The 17,903-nt window shown below is 43.2% G+C and overlaps 1 protein-coding gene across 1 annotated transcript in view; it reads right to left on the bottom strand.

The window, feature by feature from the left end:
* BASP1 (brain abundant membrane attached signal protein 1) overlaps positions 1 to 10,720 on the bottom strand; it is a 52,537-nt gene extending 41,817 nt beyond the window's left edge. Inside the window, exon 1 of the mRNA XM_010957272.2 lies at positions 10,492 to 10,720. The gene's annotated coding sequence lies outside the window, so the exon portion shown is untranslated. The remainder of the gene's footprint in view (positions 1 to 10,491) is intronic.
* Between the last annotated feature and the right edge of the window lie 7,183 nt (positions 10,721 to 17,903).

Here is a 17,903-nt window from a genome sequence, read left to right as displayed (position 1 = left end):
GATGTATCTCCCCCAGTTCACACCCTCTTGCAACAGGAATCATGCCCAACTCAAAACTGGCTTGAGCTTTTTTTTCACTCCTCTTAGAAACAGCAGTAACATTTTTTGCAGTATTACATCATTCTGGACTTCTTTACCCTTTATCTGGGATTCTTGGCTCTCATACTACAAAAATGGTAAAGGAGCCTCCGCGGGTGGTATGCCCAGCAGTGGGGATGAGCACAGGTAAGTGGCATGCAAGTCATAGCTCCCGGTCTTAAAGAAGGCAAGGGGGTAGCATGAGTACAAACCCTAATTTAGTTTAGGACAAATTGAATGAGGACCAATCCTAACTAATTCGCCAGTTGCTTCCTCTAACCACCATTTCTTCTCCCCTTAACTTGGCAATACTTACTGCTGGAAATCAGGATACAGTCAAAGAATGTGTTACTACTGACGTTTAAAGTGCCACAAAGTGATATCTTTTAAGCAGGAAGGACTAACCAACAGGGTTGGGTGAGGCAGAGAGATGGAAGCCTGCCGACATTCAAATTCAGTTTCGTAAAATACAGTTTTTGCTACATTCTCAGCATTCTGTTAGTAGTAAATTAAACATCATAGCTTAGAAGGATGAGTAGAACTCCTTTCGGATTTAAAACTACAGCTCTTACCTTAGTGGAATCATGTGTTCTAATTCCACTGTGTAGTGGCTTCTCTCTGCACTGTGGCCGGTTGAGTTCTCCTAGGATGAGCCGATACCCACCCACCCAGAGGACTTTCATATAGCTGAAATCAAGGTGAAGCTCTCTGGATGGTGGAAACAAAACCGGTTAGAATAGAAAGGATGGAGATAAATGTAGGGACCTAGTGTTTCTGTCTCTTCCACCGATAGAACTTTCAAGGAGACTTTCCATTAGTCAACCGCCAGATTGACAAGGGGGAACAGAGATATTCAGGTGTGAGCCACATGAAGCAACACGTACCTGGGAAACCACTGTCCATCTTGTATTAACAGCCTTCTGGACAACATTGCTACCAACACTTGTTACTATTTGTCTGAAAACGACACACTGAAAGTTCTGGAAGCAGGTTTCTACTAAAGTCCAGTTGGGTGAGCCCTGGGAATTCAAAGCTTGAGGTCTCAACAAAAGATCACCAGAGCGACTGAGGAAACCCTAGTGCCAAAATAAACCATGGTTAAGTGGGGCAGGATCCACCGAGGTTGGGTGACCATGAGATGCTAAGCGCTATTGTCACCACCAATTGTTAATTGAGAGTCTTTCTTTTTTTCTTTAGGAAAATGAGTCATTCAGAGACGATTCCAGAACCCCTCATTTAATCATTTAAGTCCTTAGTAAATACTCAAGTGGCCACATAACCTCAGCCTACCTTCTTGATGGAATGCAGGGTAATGGCAGGAGGAAGTCATTGCTAATCTACCCCCCTGTAAGTCACTGATTTCTCTAGATGCTCCTTTTCTCCAATCATCTTAAATATGTCTATGGCAAATACAGATGCTGTTGACCTGGACTGAAACAGCTGAGAGCATTTGTAAAGAAAAATACCCCTACTGCCTGTACAGTTTCCAAGACAAGCCCAGAGAGGCTTAAAGCGATACTTTGTAAAGACTCGACAATTCCGAGGAGACTGTCTTCTATCCTTAGGGAACAGGGATGTCTTCAGTTACCCAATGGTTGCTACTGTTTTCGCCTTTGATAAACTATTTCCCCACTGAGATCTTGTTAATATTTAACTTGGCTGTTGTATTAATCTGTGTGGTAACGGTGTTTTGAACAGCTGTCAATGGGTAAATGATGTGGGTCTTTTCAAATTCACTTCGCCAAGCAATCCAGGAAACTTGTAATTTAGAAAGTTCAACCCGGAAAAGCTGTTTTCTAACATCTTATTCTTCATAAACTTAAAAAAAAAAAAAGGTTTTAATTTGGGCTTATTTTAGGAATATATTCATTTCTGAACCTGTAAAACTGTAATAATGAAAAGCACGACAAAAACTGCAAAGTCACTTGTTTAGGGCAGGTTTCCCTGGGAAAAAAAATATAAATTCACTCAAGGCTTATTCTCCACCTACTGAAATGTCTAAATAAGTCATTTTAAATATAAATTAAAACTCTCTCCTCTAAAACTAATCTTATCACAATTTTTCAAAATACAAATGCACATAAACAGTTTACATTGCTAAACTCCGTTTCAAACATCCGAATATTAAGCTTTATGAAGTATTTTAACAACTTAAGTACTTAAGTTCCATATTTTAATGACAACTTCAGAAACTTCTAGCCCTTTTAAATCTCCTAAATCAGCGCAAATACTATAAATGACAATTCTAAAGAAGAAAAGATTTAACCATGTCTTTTATGCAGCTCTCAAACCAGTAAGCCAGATCACACGAGAAACTGGCATAAAAGTTCCTGTCCATCACTGTGCATGGTGGATCTTCCAAGAGATTCCAGAGCATTTCCAGGGCACCATGCTTGACCGCTCCACTCACTCAGCAGCCCCCAAATGAGTCTAAGACCAACTGGCTTTCTTGTCAAACTCCTATCCCTCCATCTGCAGGCTCCAAACCCTGCACCACTCCTTATTTCTGCAGGAAAACAAAGATATGATACTAACATTTTAGTTTTATGGGAAAAACTACTTCAACGTATGCCGTAAGTTCTTTGCCATATGAAGGAAACCACATGTCTGTAGTGTAAGAGCAAAAAAGAGGTAAGTTGAGGAGTAGAGATGGCGAGCAGATCGCGCAGTGGCAGGTAGTAACGAGAGAGCTGCACAAGGGATGCTATCAAAATGCAGACCAGGGTCTGTCTCTGAGGAGGGCAGCAGGGAGAGACACAGGATCAGGATCGGATTCCCAAAAAATGGTATCAGAGCCAAAGAATGGTAGGAATTTTTCTTTTTAAGTTGTGGACAGTGAGTAAGAGTTTGACTCAATTAGAAAGAAGGGAGGGCGGCAGGAGTGAGGCTTTTTTGGGAAATAACCTGGGTTTCTACTCAGCCACTACCCAGCTCATGAGACCTTGACTAAGCCACCAAATTGTCCAAGGTCCTTTTGAGTTACAGAGTAAGTGTTTTAATTATGAGCTTTCAACTTATGATGGCAAGTATTTACAAAGGACTGAGGCTGTAGTTTAGAAAGTAAAAGCTATCACCAACTTTCTGTAAATGAACTCTGCATGGAGGCAGAAAAAAAAGGGGGTAGCCAATTTAGGGCTTGGTTTATTTCTCATCAGGCAACCATTACTACATAGCTGCAGGAGGGCTGACTAGCCTCTCTGGTGAGTATTTTAAAAGCTGAATTACAGGTAAGGCATTTGAGTGATTACTGTGGGCCACCTGTGAAGTGTAATGAGGAAAGTGAAGGGGCCGACTACCCACATTTATCCAAAGTCCCGAAGAGGAGCCATCATCCTCACCCTCTTCATCCTCATCATCGCAGAACAGAGGTGACTTAAGGACATCAGCCCATGTTCACCATGACAAGGAAGAATTTCTCATCTAGGTTACTTAATATATGTATGGATTAAAACTTTTTTGTAAGCTGTATCTCTTCTATGATAATTCTTCATGTTACAACTTAGTACAACTCTCTCTAATGAAGATGCTAATATGTTGGAACATGTCATCCGTTTTATCCTCAAGTGTCCATATGACATGAGATAAAATGGCCAAGACTTAAGGGAAAGACAGAATAGCGTGGGGCCATCAGACACGGGTTCAAATTCTGTCACATTCTCCTGGCTCCAGGATCTCAGGTACATTATTTAACCCTCTATTTTTCATTTATTCACAGATAAAATGCATTTAACAATTTTTTTGAGGGGATAAAATTCAACTAAAGCATATGACATACAATAAATAGTCAATTTCATTAAGTGTCCAATTTCATTCCTAAACTTCTCTAGATATAAAAGAAAAAAATTTTGATGAAGTTTTTTAAATGATACAATCACCATATCCAAAATCTCTTTCCTACAGTGAATATTTGACAGATAAAGTTAAATATAATTACCATCCTGATTCATAAGAGTCAAAAACCCATTTAAAGAAACTATTAAAAAAATAATTTAGCCAAAATGAGAATGACTTGACCTTCATGGAACAGCAAAGCCCAAGGATCCAGAAGGCCAAAAACAAGTTAGTTAAGCAGATCCCAGAATTAAATGCCTACAAGGTCAAACCAGATTCCAGGATGATCCATCTCAAATATCTGAAATTCCAAAGAACTTCCTTGTTTTTTTTTTTTTTTTAAGATTCCACAGTGACTGAGGTTGCCAGGGGGATAATTATTTCCAAAGACTTTTGTCAACAGGTGATACAGTCACATTCCTGCATAAGATAAGCTTCAGTTTTACTCCTGGAGTGGGTGGTGGGGATGTGGGAAAGCGAAAGCCTGCACCTGGTGTGTCCTGAGGATTTTAAACACATAAATTGGTTTATACAATCTTTGTACTAAGGACTAAGACACTCCTTTCAAATGCTAATGAATTCATCTTGATTCAGGACACCACAACGCCAAGTTTCAGGAATATGAAGGACTTCTGTCAATACCCAAGGTCATCCAGTGGAGTCCAGATGTCAACATATCAAAACACTGAGCCTTTCTCTGAGGCTCTCAGGACTTTCACATCATTGCTTTTCATTTCAATACCAACTCAGTTTGGAGGCTGGAGTTGTATCCATCTACCCACTTTGGACTTTTGAAACTAGTACAAGAGGATTTTTCTAAACCACAGACTTCTATGTTCTCCCAACTCCTGTCCACCAACAGCCTGTCTTGCAATAATGACCTTTGAAATAAGCCTAGAGACAGCTACAGACATAGAGGATGAAGTAAAGAAAGCTGGTCTCCTCACCACTTGACAGTGAAAGTGCATTATAGAGATGCAGAAAATATGTATAAGGCATTGTCCTAAGTGTGTGATGACTTCATTTAATCTCTATAATAACTGCATTATAAACCCCCCCCCATTTTATAGATGAGAAGTGGGGCACAGAGAAGCTAAGCAATTTACCAAAGATCACACAGCTAGACAATGGCTGAGACAAGATTCTTAACCTAGTGAATCTGGCTCCACACTCAGCCCTCCAAGTCACACTTTCTAAATACCGTACGCCCTACAGTGTACAAACCATAGCTGAAACGTATATTTCAAAGCAAAGTTCAAGAAACAAACCAGTGAAGACCAGCCCTTCCTCCCTCATCCAAAATGAACAAAAGAATAAAAAAATCAATTTAAAAACAAGTTCGTAAAGTGTTTAAGCAATAAGAAGGAAATGTGTAAACGCCGGGCCTTTCCCCACTGAACACCACTTTCTTATATCATCTTGACATGTTTCCTTATGACCTGGGTCCCTGTTGTGTTTGCAGATGGCTTCTATTTCTAAATCTCTCAGGCTTTCAGGAATTTATTCCTAGACTTCGAGGCATGCTCAATCACAGCCTCCCCTCACTGGCAGCCTTGGCTAGTCCACACAATTCCTGCATTCCCTGTTTTTATTAAAAAAAAAAAAAAAAAAAACTGCTGCCTTTAGAAAGCCTGATTTTGTAAGTTACTTAAATTCTTTGCAAGCATAAAGAAAACACGTGATGAGACTTTCTCTGCATCCCATCTCATCGGGCTTCTGAGTTCCAGGGGGAAGAAGAGAATGTTGTTTTAATCACCTTGCTTGTATCTTTTCAAAATTGCACTTTAACTCTATCCTGGTAAGAATCTGATTATCTACGTGATTATCTTTTACTTTTGATAAGGTTTACTGGACATTTTTTTTTCCTCACAAGACACTTACCTAGATGTCTGTCTTAATAGCAGTGGAGGGAATGGCATTTACCAAAAATCCTCCTTTGGCAGGCTGGGAGCGCCTGTGGTTTTAAGACTACTCCTATATTTTCTCAAAAGAACTTAAATGCTGTCTCTTGAGTTCCAGAAGCAGCCATGGGAAATTTGATGAGGGTGGCCATTCTGGCTTCACTCAATCCACTCTGGGGCAAATTCCCATACATTTCTGTCTCACAGAATTTCAAATATGTATCTCTATGTGGTTTGAAATATCCTATTTCTGACTGAATACACGGAAACCCTCAGGTCTTGATTAATCAGCATGGAAGAAAACTGCAGCTTAATATAGAGAAATTAGTTATCGATGTCAATCACACCGCCTGTGTTGATAATGCAGACTGAGAGGGCAAGGGGCCCCTAAGAGCCAGCCACTGTCCTTACACACTTTCCAGACATACATGTCATCCTTCGGATAGCCTAAAAATAGGAATTATTACTCCAATTTTACAATAACAATTTTTATAAAGTGAAATTTAGAGAGGTTTGAAGTAATTTGCCCAAAGTGGCCCAGCCAGTACCTAGAGATTTTTCAAACCAACTAAGCCCGAGGAAGCCTCCCGATCAAGACTATTTTCTTTAAAAAAAAATTCTGGCTGTCCACAACCTCAGTTATTTCCTGCTATTAATCCACCATAATTAAGCTGAAGAGTAAAATTCACATTGCACTGTGTTATCCAAAGTTTTACGAGTCAGAATAAATGGAAAAGATTCGGTGAGTTGAGAAAACGTGACAAAAAGACAGATACCACACCCATTTCCCCCAGAACTTCAACGCATCTACACGTTTGGCTTTTCCTCAGTTACCTGGTTTCCAGTTTACCAGCTAAAACAGTCATTAAGAAGATGTTAATCTTTTGATAAAAAGGGTGTAAAATGAGTAGGTAAAAACTACATATTAGAAAGATAAAGACCTAAGCAAATCAAAGCGTTTCTTTTAACAGAATCAGACACCAAAGGCAATTGCTTTTGACAAATGATACTTGGTAGGCCTTTTCTGGATATTTTTCAAAACAAAATTTTACAAGTGATCAGAAAAATAAGGCAGAGCAACTTTATAAATCTTTTATTTAGTAAGCATTGTTTATTACAGCTCTTCAAGTTCGGTAGTGCTTCATGTGAATGTTTAAGCCTGTAAATGAACATGTTAATTTAAGATGCTCAGTACAACCCATTTGTTTCAGGGGTACACTGGTAAAACTTAGAAGTGAGCATCTTAGTAGACTAGCTAGGCTCTCCCTTCAATATACACTGAGAAAAACAGAAAATTAATTATTTTCCAAAGACTATTATGAAGCACTATAAAATGATAGTCTATACCAATCAGTTTCATTTCATATCATTAATTAAATTTTATTTTATAGCATGAGTCTATATGTATAAATTATGTGTGTGTATAAATATATATGGCACCTTAACTGATTTAAAAAAGGGTTTGGATTTTGCTTTTTTTTTCCCCACAGTGAAGTATTACAGACGTCCATTTTAGAGTGAGCAAATCCTCTCCAAACCTAAGTTTCTCACACTCCACTTATGACCAAGGAAAACAATACTTTGGGATTGTTCTTAATGTGAATTTTTAAAAAAAAGACAAAAACTAAAGAGACAGAATACATCACATCTTCTAGTAAATCCAGGAAGATTATAAAGACGCCTCCAAAGATAAGGAGCTGAAGCCCATAGGGCTCTTCCATTCAGATTAGGGTGTTCAAATTAGATGTTCAACCTGGGGTGGTCTGGGGGGAGGGAAGGCCCTCTTCTGCCCACAAAGAAAGCAGGAGCACCAGTTAAGGAGAGGCCCGCCACTGGCACCACTGATAATACAGTCATTGTTGGTGCATTTTGTCACAAGGCCCAATTTCCCCTTTCTCCACCTGCTACAGCTTGCCAAAAAGCTAGCTGGATAAAAGAATAAGGTAAATGATCATTTAGAATTCAATTGAAAAATTACCTTGCTCAAAAACCTGAGACTCATTGAATTGGGGGCATATTGTTATATATTTGCTATTGCATATGGTCTGTCTGCCGACTCATCCCTCCCTCAAAAACAAAACCTAAAAAGAAAAAGAAAAATCTACATCTAGCCCCCTAAACCATAAAAAACAAACAAACAAACAAAAAAACCCACTCAGTACTATGAAGTAGAGAGGGTACCAGGCAGCTACCCTACCAAGTAAAGGCTCTGCTATATTAAACTTGATCAATATCAAGTTTTTATTAAAAGGGACAAAAGAGATGATTTCCATTTTCCTGCCACATGTTGTCTTACCAGGATTCACTGAGAATACTTAAGCATAAAATTCTTTCAAGCATAACGTACCATTGCGAAAATATAATATTTAGCTCCTATTTCGTACAGTTAAGTCTTCTTTCAGTTGATAGAACAAACTAGCCCAAAAAGAAATCTTAAGGGCCATACATGGTCCTTGGATAATACATCATTGGTAAGAAAATCATCCATCAACCACCAAAGGTATGTATATATGTATATATATCATGGTTTCTGGTAGACATTGAAAAAAAATTAAGAACTTAATCAACCATCATCTTCACCCCAGCAGCCCCAGCTGACTTCTTCCTCCCCATCAGTGGATTTCCAACTCCATGGGGTTCGTCTTTGGGATCCCTAATGAAACAATGAGGAAAATCAAGGGAGAACAATCAGGAAATCAAGAGAAAACAGACATAGTTAGGATCCTGATAAGGTAACCATTTTCTCAGCTCTGGGTTTTGTAGGCCATCTTGTTCGCATAAATGCCAAAATGTCTTCATTTTTCCCAAATGGTGACACTAGGGGCGATACCCACTGTCAATTTTAAGACGAATATCCCTTAATCAAATGGCCAACAGCAAAAATCTGTCAGAGAAACGGTTAATTGATGCAAATTAAGAGAGCCACCATCACTGCAGTGCAAAACGATGCAGGAAAAAGAACAATGAACAGTATTAGAAAGAAAATAGCAGTGTTCGGTTACAAAAAAATATTTAATCCACAGTTTGACCTCACCATCAAGGCTAATCTTATTTTTCATCAATTGAAATCACTAAGAAAGCAAACGATTAGATAGGCTGGAAAGGAAGAAATATACACACAGGAGGGAAAAACTTGTCATTTGCGTCCAAGGGTTTCACGCAACATTTAGGGTAAACGCCTTTGTTCCTGGTTTTGGTAAGGGAGTGGGTGGGTGGGTGATGCAGAGATCAGATGGGGCTGCCGGGGCCCTCCACACCCTGCTCTCAGGCGCATGCGCGAGGCCAAGACAAAGGAATAGGTAATTACAGTCCCGATTCATTCATTTTGCCCGCAGTGCTGAGGATCTCTTAGCCCCGGTAATCCCTGGGAGGTTGATCCACACCGCTATAGCAGGAAGACCACCTCGATGCTAGTGTCCGATTTTAACCCGCCATCACAGATGTGCTAGTGGCCTCGCGGCAGACCGAGGTGTGGCGTCAATTCTGTTTAAGGTACTAAAAATGCACCCGTGCGCGCTGTACTAATTTCAGCGGAGTGAAAATTACACAGGCAAAGACTGTTCGCGGAGTTCGTTTCAAGGCGGAAATGTCTCTGGGGAAGCAGATAAGGAGCCCAGCCAAGCGTTCGATGAATATTCATGAAAAGAATGCGGTTTGGAGCCACGCATTGTGTGTGCGCTCGGATCCAGGGATTCGGCAATTTTTATTCTTGAGGGGGAGGGGACGGTAAGGCGGGGAGGGGCAACAGGGACCCAGCGTCGGGTTTCAGTGTTAGCACTTCAGGCAAAACCTGCTAAACCCCAAACCTTCGGTCACAGCGGGTCTGGGCCGTTAGGGGCCGCGCGCTGTCAGGTTCAAGCTCACACCCTCCCCGCCGGGCCGCGCGGGTAGAGGCGCCCAGCGCATTCTCTGAAGGCGAAGACTCGAAAAAATAAATGCTCAGATGTAGCCCACCGGTTAATGGGAAGGCAGTTCAGCCAAGTCCGAGGCTGGGGCTTTGATCTGCTCAAATGTGCTTTGGAGGCACGTTGTCGTGTGAACCTCGCATTCCTTGGCCACCCCAAGCCAAGATTCAGGCGTCCCACAGGTCAAGGAAACCCATTTGCTAAACCAAAAAGCACCTCCTTCCTTCCGATCACACCAGAGTCCCCGTATTCTTGCTCCCCCTAACTCCCGCCACACCCCACCCCCACCCTCCATCTTTTGCTGCTGCGCCCCTCGCACCAAGCGCTTTCTTCCCGGCTGTGAATGGTGCCGATGACAGATAACTCTTAAGCCTCAAAAAACCGTCTCTTCGGGTCTCAATGGATTAAAGGGTTTCACAGGCGGCAATTTCCTCCTTAACTAGAAGCTTCCCTCCCACTACTCACCCCCTCAACTCCATTTATCAGGCTCACCAACCCTCCATCCTCCCCACCCCGTGAGTGGCGGAATCCACCCACCTCCGGGGCCCCCACCACCCAAGATCCCCGTAGCGCGACGGAGCAGTCACTGAGGGGATCCCGTGTCCGGCGCCGTCTAATTGGGCCCTGCACCATTTCCCCCTCAGCCCCGGCTGCAGCTAGGGGAGAGAACAAAGGGCCTCGGGGGTGGGGCGGGTGCAGGAGGGGAACGGAGGCCCCGGGGATGCCGGCACCCCAGGTCCGCCGCGGCAGCGGGGCGACAGGGCGCGCCTGCTTACCGGCTCTGGGTGCCTGTGCCGCCCCTGGGTGAACGCGGTGCCGCCGAGGGGCCCGGGTCGCTGGTGTCGTCCGGTCGGGTGCCTGGCCGCTGGCAGAAGATCTCTCTCCGGCTCGACGGCGGAGCCCGGAGCGAGGAGCGAGTTGGAGCGCTGCCGCCGCCGCCGCCGCCGCTGCCGCTACTGCCGCCGCCGCCGCCGCTGCAGCCTCTGCATTTCTCGCGCTCGCGCTCCCCCTCCCCTTCCTGCCCAGCGCCCTCCCCCGGCGCGTCCGTCCGCCCAGCCTCCCTCCTCTCGCTCACCCCGCCCGCCTCCCTCCCCTCCCCTCCCCTCCCCTCCCCTCCCCTCCCCTCCATCCCGGTGCCCCGCCCGCCTCCCCTCAACTCCCCGCAGTCCTGGTGCCCCGCCCGCCTCCGTTCAATCCCCTCCAGCCCTTCTCTCTCCTTACATCTCCTTCCCTCCATCCCGGGTCCCCCCCACCCCCTTCTCCAAAGGGATTGTCCTCTCCTTTCGCTCTCCCCTTCCCTTCATCCCTGTGCCCCTCCTGCCTCTCTACATCAGCCTTGAATGCCTGTTTCCCACACCCTCCCCACCTCTCCTCCATTCCTCTCCAGCAGCTTGCCCCCAGCCCTCGTCGTCTCCCCTCCCCCGCCGCGCGGCGGGGCTGTCCACAGGCACTTTCTCTCTCTCTTTCTGCCTCTCTCTCTCCCTTTCTCCCTCTCTGGAACGGTTGGAAAAGAAGTGCTCGGGCTCTCGCTCACACTCAGAGGGCTGCCTGGAGGTGATGAATGACGCCCCCTGCCACCTGCTACCTGTCTCAGCATCCCAGTCCGGCCGCTCGAGACGTCTGGCTGAGATTCCGATACCCGGGCAGGCAGTGAGGTTGGGGGTGACCTGCTAGCTCCCCTCAACCCGTCAGGACAGATGCCCGCGGGTTTGAGGGTGGCCTCCAACGGTAGACGCGTCTGGGCGGCGCCCCCGGGGGGACCAAGCGCGCTGGGCTGGCGGCTCCCGCACTCGCTGGGCTGAGCCGCGAAAGCTGCGGCTTTGGGCGAGCGCGGCGCTAAGTTCCAGCTGTCCAGGCGAGCGGCGTTGCCCCTGCGAGGGTGCTCTCGGGACTTGGGAGAGGAGGGAGTGAAGACAAGAGCCCTGGGAAAGGAACCGTCGGTTTTTGATGGCAGCCAGCTCTCAGGAAGACTGAGTTAGCCGAGGCAACCCGCACAGTGCCGCTCAGAGACGCACAGATCAAAACCGTGGCCAACTGCGGTGTGTCAGGGTGTCCCGGGGGCCTGGGACTTTGTTTAATACCGAGATAAGAAATAACCACCCGGGTGGGCAGATATGCTCACCTTGCTTATCCGTTGGCAAGCAAATGCAAAGATAATAATAACGTAATATGACATCGCTTACAACGGTAACTCTCACTAAACAAAAGCCAATTTTACCTTCCCGCAAAACCCATCTGAACCTTTGGAACTCTCATTTGCGGCATTTGGGCGCCCTCTGGCTGTGTCTGGATTACTTTCATGGTCGCCTACATCTCAGCAAAGAAAAAAAAAAAAAAAGGATGGAGCTGCTGGTTCTCCAGGATGGTTCTGCCCTCCTGACCTGGGCGTGGATTTGAGAGCAGGAATATTATCCAAAATCAGGGTGACAAAATGTAACCATATTTAGAGAGGCAGACTCCAAAGGCAATTGCATCTGCATTCAGCTGGGGAAAGGTAAGTCCATTTTCAATTAATAGGAAAAAACTTACCAGAATTTAATTACTATTTTAAATGAATCTGGGTGGCCGTGAAGACCCCATACTACGCTAGAGGTTTTGCAGCGGAACAGACTCCTGGACTGCACAGGTGTTGACAGTTTATATGAACCACACTAAATTAGACAAAGGCAATGCAGGCTGGAAATGTTCACATGTTAAAGCCAGGGGCAGAGGAATTTTGCTGTCTTTTTCATTTCTTCTTTTGTCTTTCTGCCATTGAAATGAAAGAACAAAGAATATGGTATAAGAGAAACATGGCATAAGAACAGGGAAGCAAATTACAACTAGGGTTACCTCTAAAGCTTTTAATTTATTTGAACATAAATATTCAACAATTTAATATGGTCAGTATTAATTGACCCTCATTCCAGCACACCCTCCATGAAGCTAGATGTAGTTCTCACCCTCCTGTTTGGGGCAGATAATTTTCTGTTGTCGGGGGGATGGACCTGCCCAGTGGACTGTAGTCTGTTCAGCATCATTATTGGCCTCCATCCGTCCACTAGTTACCAGTAACACATACGACCATCACCACCATCACCAGTTGTGACAACCAAAATGTCTCCAGACATTGCCAAATGTGCCCTGGGAGGCAAAAATCACTCCAGGTTGAAAACTATTGGGCTCTAAATTTTTGTTTAATTGTTGTGAGCAAGTGTCTAAGTCTTTAACTTATTAAATTGAATAAGCATTAGCAATTTTATGCTCAAAGCATTTATTGAGTGTACTTGTTATGGAATATCTGTGTAGCTGTCTCATTTAGCATTCAGTTTTTGTCCCTGTGATCTTCCAGGCATGTAAACTTATCTTAAAATTCGTAAACATATGTTCCTATTGTGGTTCCATGATAAATCTCTGGATGTTATCTCAGTTCTATCTTCTCTTTTTCTGATTTTTGAAAAAAAACATAAAAATTATAATTTGGTACTTTCAGTGCTTCCAGCTAAATTTTCATGATGGAGAAAGCAAGCCTTTTAAAGGTGTGATTGGAATACGGATCACAGGTTGCCACAGAAATGGGAGGCAAAAGCTTACACCAATGAGACTGCAGGTCTCCTCAGTTTTGTCTTCCATCAGATTTAGTTGTTCATTTAAAAGATTTTTTAAAAGAATTCTTTAATGACATAATGATGTAACTGGCTCATAGTGCTATTAATCCTAAGAATGGAAGCTTTTCCAGAATTTATAGTTATACATCAAATGGTACCCAAAATATTATATCTCAACACATTACTATGTAAAATCCAATTTGGTGATGTTTTTAGTCTCATTTTTAATTGTTCATCTAACATCTTCATTTTTAATTTGCATGCTCTTGAAAGTTTTTTTTTTTTTTCAACACATACTTAGGGAATTAATGAATAAGCATTTAAAGCTCTGGAGTTTAGAAAATTTTTAATATTAACTATTGTGGATGTCACTAGCTGTTTAGATTACAGACTAATGAACTTGGGAGTCTATGTTAAAGGTGCAATTTATGACAAATTTAATTACCTTTCAACATTACAGTCATGAAAATAAAAATGGCTTTACTCTCCAAAAGGAATGAATAATTCTTTAATAAACAAAGCTAGACTTCCTGGGTTGTAAAATGAATTCCACTGTCATCTTCAATTGCCTACACATTTTGCTTCAGTGAAGCATAACCTGCATTATGAAAATATTCATCAAAAAGATAAATGATTCAGTGATGACTGATTTTTGCTAAAGGATTTGCCATAGAATTGCTTGCAATGTCATGGACTCATTGGCACCTAAATTAGTAGGTTTATGACAACTTCAACATGTGCTTAGCTTTTCAAATCGTATCTATGGTCAGTTGAGACGCGTACAATAGATGATTACATCGACCTCATCTCATCTCACCTCCAAACCTCACCCATAACTCCCCTCTTGGTACCTCTCATATCACCCACCAAGGTTTAGCATCTTCCTCAGTTCCCCATCCTTTCCTCCTAAACAGTAAAAAGGGAATTCAGGTCCCAAGTAAAACATGTAGACCAACATGAATGAAGCAAAAAGCACAGTGACAGTAGTGTCACCCCGTGTCACTCCAGCCACCTCTGCTTGACATCTTTTTGACTGGCTCCCGTTCAAGGCCACTGAATTAACGCGAGCCCTCAGACACCCATGTAGGGAATTTGATCAGTTCAGCTCGACGGCTAAGTATTGGGTGGAGGACTGAACTGCTGTAATTTGATCACAAGATCTCTTCTACAAATCAAGCGAAAGACCAAACAGCCAATATTACGTAGAAAAGTAGACAGCTTTTCTTTCTTAAGAATATTAATCATTTTTAATCCAAGGAAAATATTGAAATCTGTATATGTATCGCATCCTTCTCCCTTTCTATCCCCTGCCCCCAGCACCATTATTACAACCTCACCCTTCACATAGCCCAGTGAAAGGGCTTCCTTTGTTTCAATCAGTCGGTCTCAAGCAGGGGCTCTTCTGCTCCCCAGAGGACTGTGGGAGTATCTGGAGGCTTTGGGGGAAGGGAGTATAAGGCGGATAAGTGCTCTGGCATCTCATGGGTAAAGATCAGGTTTGCTGTTAAACATCCTACATGCAGAACAGCCCCACAATGGGCAATTATCCATCCCAACATGTCAATATGAGGAGGTTGAGAATCCCGTGGTTTGAAAGAGCATGAGGCTGGAAAAGACCTGATTCTTTTTTTTTGGGAAGAGCACACGCTGCATGGGGGACTGCTTCTTGCCATGGTACACGGTGTCTGCAGCAAGTAGCAGGTCTGGAGGTGCAAAGATTTCACAGTGATTTTCCTTTTAGCAGGGACTGAGTTGCACCCTGAGCCCTTCTTGCCATCTAGCTGGACTAGAACACAAATTTAGGCGCCCCCTTGCAGAGCAATGGCCAAGGTTCCCATCAGGGATTCTGAATTCCACTCTGTCACTCCACGCTGGGTGACTGGAAAAAAACAGCTTAACGGCAGGTCCCCTAGTTCACCCTCCTGGGTATGTCCTGTAACAGGATAGCTGGGAAGCCTAAGGAATTGTGTATTTACCATGAAACCTTGGATTTGAAGTGGAAGGAGCAACCTGGCCTGAGCACCACACTGGGAACATTTTTGCCCACGATAAAAAATGGATAAAACACAACATTATACCCTACCTAAACAGTTCTCATTCCCAACTGCCTTCTCCCTTTCATAGTCCAGAATCCCGCCCACAATCCCACCCCCATCAATCCTTTCAATCTCAAAGCAATTTTTCAACTCATCACATTTTCTATGAAGAAAATACATAAAACCGGTGATCCAGGGACATTTGCCTCACTAACCATTGAGGGCTTTTTTCAGGCAGTGCCTGCCTGTTTCTACAGACACAGGGCAGGGGATTAGAACAGAGGGACTTTAGTCTTGGGAAAATAGTCCTTAATTCCTTGGCTACCCTTCCCCCATAATCACCGGTTAAACCCTTCAAATAACAAGTTACTTTACAATGGCATAAAGAATGTTGTAGAGCAGTTTTTCACGTGGCTTCCCTTTTGGGTAAACGAGACTACCGAGGTTCCAGCGTTAAATAGTGTGAACCTTAAGTCCAGCCCCGCTCCTTGTTACCACCAGCTCCTGCTCTCTGATCAGACCCTACTGGTCATGAAAATATTTTTACTTTAACTGCAGTGCAAGGAATGGTGGCCAAAACAAACTGGTGAGTGCAAAAGCTAGTTGCCAAAGAGACCGCTGAGGATGTGCATTTGGGCTGTAAATTAAGGGATGCAGCTTTGCCGACTTCTCCAAGTGCAAATACTGTCAAATTCCAACAGCAACCTAACTCCGCCCTTTGGACAGACTCCCTAAGTCTCTCGGTCAGATGCTGTGATCCTCTTGCTTCTCAAGACCAGGAATCCCCTACTCAGATAAGTCCAATTCAGTGTCAGAAAGAATGACTTCTCCCCAAACATAAAAAAGTATAGTCAGAAATGAGAGAGCCAGGCTTAAAATATATTAAGGAAAAAACTGGCATAAATAGTTGAGGATATCCAAAAACAAAGAAACACCCCCCCCTCAAAAAAAAAAAACAAAAAAAACCAGCTATGGTGTCAGTAGTTTTAAGGGGAACCATCTGTGACAATGAGGCAGACCATCACAGTGGTGGACCAGGGTATTGAACACAACTAGAAAATCGTGGTTCCTGTCTTAAAACATCAGCATTCCTGGAGGACAGGAAACAAAAAAGAAAAGCAGTTTCATTGTAGTGATTAAAATATTCATCTGATCAAAGTCAAACAAAAGGAAAGATGTCAAAAACAGCTTCTAAGGTGCCTAAAGTAAGCTGCTGAACAATATAGAGAGTATGATTGTCCTTATGTTACATTATAAATAAATACATGGGAAATATCTGCAGGACTGCAGCCCAAACTGCTAATAGTAGCTCTCACTGGGAATCGGTGTCATTTCAGAGGTGGGTGGAGGGTTGCTCAGCTTTCTAATACCATGTTCTGAAGTTCTATGTTGAATGAATGTTTTTGCAATAACCACTCATTACTTTGGGAATCAGAATATATCATTTGGAGGGGAGGGTATAGCTCCAGTGGTAGAGCAATGCTTACCCTGCTTGAGGTCCTGGGTTCAATCCCCAGTACCTCCTCTAAAAATAAATAAACCTAATTACCTCCCCCCACCAAGATAAAGTAAAATAAAATGATATAATAGTAAATAAAAAAATATAATATTTTTTTTAAAAGAATATATATCATTTGGTACATTGCTCCAGAAACCGGCTCTGGGCTAGGCAGTCCCTATGTGGAAACTGCCTCTCGAGCACCCGGTATTTTAACACTACGCTTCTGCTTCTTGCATCTTTTTGCTTCTTCACCTTTAAATTAGTGGCTCAGTTTGGATGAAGAATGTGTCGAAGCCCTGGCACTTCCCTTTTGGTCCTAATCCAACCCACTTCTAATGCAAGAGACCACCCCAGCCCGCATCCCAAGCTTTTGAGATGATTGCAGAAACAAGAAGATTTTAGCCTAAAGTTAGTCCCTGCTACTCCATCAGATATTAACTTACTTTTTGGTTAATGAACCCATAATCAACACAAAGTTCTGATTTCTGTGAAACATTGTGTTTTATGTCTTCCTCGGTGTATTTGAGTGGGCATCTAGAGCGTCATTGCTGCTAAATCAAAGTCACTTAAGCATTTTATCTTCTATTGAAGACAATTATTGTCTCCTTTCTGGCTTTTACTCCTGATAATCCTGCGATGACAGCTTCAAACACATAGTTCTCATCTTTTAAAATATTTCCTCAGTTTCAGTTTCTAGAAATGAGATCCATCCATCAACGTTTTAAGTTGCATATATTCAATTACCAACAGGATTAGATGCTGTCTTTCCAGTGTTGGTTCACTGCTTGGATTTAATCTGGTGTAACAGTCTCAGTCTCCTATGAAAAAGTTACTATCAACTCTGTAGATTAAAGTCTTCTCACTGTTCATCCTTGTGATCATTTCGTCCATGGAAAAATTGATCCCATCTTTACATCTGTTGAACTCCACCGCAGTATGACTTGGGGAAACTGTCCATCTCAGGGGCTGAGCTGACAAGCTCAGTTTTTAGACGGTAATGGTTTCAAATCCTAACTTTGCCTCCGCTTTCTAGAATTATGAGTTTGAACACAATCCTCCCTGCC

This window comes from Camelus bactrianus, chromosome 3, assembly GCF_048773025.1.
Source record: "Camelus bactrianus isolate YW-2024 breed Bactrian camel chromosome 3, ASM4877302v1, whole genome shotgun sequence".
In the NCBI taxonomy this organism is placed as follows: domain Eukaryota; kingdom Metazoa; phylum Chordata; class Mammalia; order Artiodactyla; family Camelidae; genus Camelus; species Camelus bactrianus.
This window is presented reverse-complemented; position numbering and strand designations above follow the sequence as displayed.